This window comes from Vidua macroura, chromosome 4 (genome assembly GCF_024509145.1).
Source record: "Vidua macroura isolate BioBank_ID:100142 chromosome 4, ASM2450914v1, whole genome shotgun sequence".
Taxonomy (NCBI): domain Eukaryota; kingdom Metazoa; phylum Chordata; class Aves; order Passeriformes; family Viduidae; genus Vidua; species Vidua macroura.
The window spans coordinates 38,507,114-38,511,793 of NC_071574.1; positions in this window are offsets into that span (position 1 = coordinate 38,507,114).

Consider the following 4,680-nt stretch of genomic DNA (forward strand, 5'->3'; position numbering starts at 1 on the left):
CCAGACTATTATCTGGAGCTATTGTAAGTATCATCTGTAATTTAAAACCTTCTGCCTGACTGGATATGTTTCATGATTCTTACTGGTTTTACTTTTGAAAACAAGTAAAATTTTCCAAAGTAAAATTAGTTAATTGTCAATATAATTACTCTAAAATTCTAAAGAACTTCAATCATTTTGATACCTAAGACTAAGAAAATTATGCCTTTTATATCTTGGGACCAAAATTGTCCATATTCCCAAAGGAATATGCTACTCATTTGCTAAAGTTTAACTCTGAAAAGATGCTCCTGGTTGACAGATTGATGAAGAACAATGAACTGAACATGAATGCCAGTATAATTGAGGGAGATGCTCAATAATACATTTCTACATACAGATTTCTAAATACTATGGTAAGATTCTCCACATGGATACTCTAGACCTCAGCAATAAGCTTGTAAGTATATTTAAAGCCCAACTTCAGCTTTCACATCCTCTTTCAAATGTGATAGCTGTTCACATCCCCTTTCAAAACTGGACACCAAGACATAAGTACAGCATTGTGATCATCCAACAGAGCCTTTTTCACCCCAGAGAGTCTTATAGGAAGTGGATATACTAATAAATACTCATACAGATATATATTAGATCAAGTAATTATAAAAAGAACATTTCGTCGGGTAGCATACTCAACACATACAATTCTAGCAGACTCTGCTTTTATCAGGGGACTTGAACTGCGCTATTGTCAGAGGTGTTCTCCAAACTAAATCACTCTGATTGTATTCTAATATTTCCTACTGATATAACTATCAGTGAAATATTCCATATAGTTTTTGATGCCCTAAATGTAAAGTTGCTGCTGAAAACTGGAAGTGCTTCAAAACTGGCCACAGGCACCCCTTCAATTTAAAAATGTACAGTGTTAGTATGGTAAGTTTAAGAATAAAGGTAAGGGGCACCTGCATTACACCAGAGTATCTACAAGAAAACAGATCTAATAGGAAGTTGTTAAAGTCGATGTTTGTGGCATTTGTAACTAGACACTGGAGAACAGAAACAATACTCAAATTATTTCTTCCAAACACTAGGGAAATTATCCAAGACTGGATTCTTGGACACACACACACACACAAAACTAAATCTTAATCTGTATTTTCTTAGTTTATTAATTCTTAAAATTTATTTATATAAACTTTATTTTATATGTATTTTTAAAATACAAACTTTAATTTAATTAGGTCACAGGAATTCTCTGATTAATACCTGCATTATGCAGGAGTTTGGACTAAATGACCACATTAGACTTTTCTAGGTTTTAATCACTTAATTATTTAAAGCTGTAATCATGTTTGCTAAGAGATTTCACACCTTAATGTGTTCTGAGATTCTCTTGAATTTTGTGGTCTTTGTACACCAAAGTGCTTATTCAAATATCATCACAATTTTGGGGTCTGGTAAATGGAAGAATTATTTACAGCCAAAACCTGTTTTCTCTTCCCTTCCCAGCAGTCTTATGGAGCCAAAAAACTGTGATTAAAAATATTATCCATCCAACATGCAACGGTTATGTGTATTTTTCTGTGTGCCTCTGATCCATTGGAGGTTATTGGTCTATTAAAGCTTTCAAGTTTCTCTTTGGCTCCATTGAATTTCTGTCTTGTCTTCAAAGTTTGAGGAATGTCTGAAAGCACCTTCTGATGATTTCAAAAGGTGATACATGGTATAGTCCTTCGTTTTGACAAGGACTCCTAAGTTAGTAGCTAAGAAGGCAGCTGGGCACAGAAAAATACACAACACACATATAACATACAATAACTGTAACAAGAAAAAAATAATATAACAGTATGGAAATAAAGTAAGAGAGGGACTAAAGATAAAAAGGCACCGACAAGAATGCTTCAAAGCAGTTCTCGCTATCAGTCATATCTTACTCCTACTTCATAGAAAGAAAGAGCTTGACCATTCCTGTTGGGAAACACAAGCATCACATAGGATGACTGAATTCATGACACCTCACTTCTATCACAGTTAACCATGTGCAAGTGTAAGGGATTAAATTCAAGGCATCATTAAAACAAAATTATGCTTAAATCTTACCTAAGATTCACTATTTTGTTACCCATGCCCTGCCTACAAGGTGCAGATGAAGGAGTTGATTTACGGTTCATGAGAGGCACGTCTATAATTCCTCCATTTCTTCTGCTTTTCACTTCAGATTCCACAGTTTCTCCACACAAAACACAACACAGAACAAATAGTCAAATTCCTGCACAGGTACAGCACACAAACCACAAAATAATAACCTATCCAACTGTCTACCTGCAATTCCCAAGCTGGTTAATATAAAGTTATCCCTCCACTATTCTAGTTTAGATATTGGCTTTGTTCATTATTTGACACAAAACAATCTTTGTAGTTAAGACTTTTAGACAACACAAGACATAGGATCAGAATATATTTTGTTGGAAAGGATCCAAAAAAGATCATCAAGTCCTTTTCCTGTCCCTGTACACAACAGCCCCATTACACACACCATGTGTCTGAGAGTATTGTTCAAATGCTTCTTGAAGTCTGTCAGGTTTGCGCTGTGACCACTTCCCTAGCAAGACAGTTCCAGTGCCCAACCACCCTCTGGGTGAAGAATCTTTTCCTAATTCCTACCTAAAATGCCTGTGACACAACTTCAGACCATTTCCTCAGGTTCCATCACTGGTCACAAGGAAGTTACAAACTGCAATGAGGTCTCCCCTCAGTCTTCTGTTATCTAAGTTGAACAGAGCAAGTGACCTCAGCTGCTTCTCATAAGGCTTCCCCTCAAGTCCCTTCACCATCTTTGTAGCTCTCCTTTGAATGCTTTCTAATAGCTTTATACACTTCTTACATTGTGGTGCCCAAAACTTCTCCCAGCACTTGGTGAGGTCACCCCAGTGCAGAGCAGAGCAGGACAATCTCCTCCCTTGCCCAGCTGGCCACTGCTGTGCCTGATGCTCCTCAGGACAGGGTTGCCCTCCTGGTTGGTAGGGCACAGCTGACTCAGCTTCAGCTTGTCATTGATGATGACCCTCAGATGTCTCTCCACAGTGCTGCTCTCCAGCCTCTCATTTCCCAGTTTGTATGTACATCTACAGTTGACACTTCCAAGGTGCAGGATCTGGCTTTGCCTTCCTTAAAATCCCAATTTACTAGCATCTGCACATTTAGTACTCTTTTGAGTCGTAAATCCAAGGCATTAATGAAGATGTCCCCAGTCTGATGTCACCCTGTTCCCTGTAACCCTTTGCGCTGGATCCATGAGCCAGTTGTTTATCGGTTGCATTGATGTCCTTATCCAGCTGTGTGCTGGACATTTTGTCCAGAAGGATCCTGTGAGAGACATTATCAAAAGCCTTGCTGAAATCCAAACATATTATATCCACTGACTTCCCTTCTTCAGTTGGTGGGCTACCTTGTCATAATAGCATGTCATCAGGTTTGATAAGCAGAACTTTCCCCTTGTGAACCTGTACTGGCTGTGATGATGACTGCAATGTTTTTCAGTAAGGCTCAGAATGATCTCCTCCATGATTTTACCAGGCACTGAAGTGAGACAGAGGGATCCATTACAGTAGATTCTTTGTGTAGATGCCAACGTTTTTGCTAACACTTGACTTTTCTCCAACTGCATCCATGTCATCCAAGCTCTGAAAGGAATAAGAAAGGGAAAAAACAACCCAAAAAAGGGAGATTAACAGTTGAGTGAAAAAAAAAAAGATAAATAAGCAAAAGGCTGCTGGGTGGGTCCTCCCATTGTCATAGAAAACTTATGATTTATGGAGAATTGTCAAGCTGAAAAATCATAGATGTTTAATGATTATTATAATGGAAATTTTAGTTGTCTTCTTTTTTAAAACTTGAGAGATCACAAATATACAATTTGTAATATAATAGAAGTTAGACTCTGCTTACAACAGTTTACCAGCAAGCTTTTTACCCCTTACTATACCCCATAATGAGCAAGGCATGCCTGTCTCTTATAGCTTCAATGTAACAAATGTAAGCAATCTATGTTCTAGTTTCTAGAGAAATTGTCATGCCAAAGAAAAACCCCAAAATTATTTTTAAGAGAAAAATTGCAGACTTCTAACATTGTTTGGAGCTCTAGAGATGAAGTGCCCCTATGTGTACATATATATGCACGTATGTGTATATGCGTATGTATATATATATATGTAGATTTATGCATATAAACACACCCATACACATATATACTCCTATGTAGTTCTATTCAGGCACAAAGTGTCCAACAAATGAGACCTTTATGCAATATGCATGCCCCTCAACAAAAGGCATGTAAATCATGTCCTGACAGAACATACACTGAGTGATCCACTACATCCCTCATCCCACCCCTTTATCATTCCTAGGAAATCAGACAAAGAGATTTAAAAACCATAACTGAAACTGAGTGTTCAATTACAGGCTACAAAAGAACAGTTTATAAATATCTTCCATGAGCACTGGTTTAATGATGCTGGTTCAGTGAACTCCCTGGATCCTGTAATCCCTTTTTTAATCTCTGTTACTTACTTACTGCCTTTGAAAGACTCAAAGTAATATTCAATATTCTTATTACAGAGCAACATTACAACAGGACAAGTTGGGGAAAATAAAGATTAGCAAAACATTTTTTCTTTTTTTGAAGCAACACATTTTGGG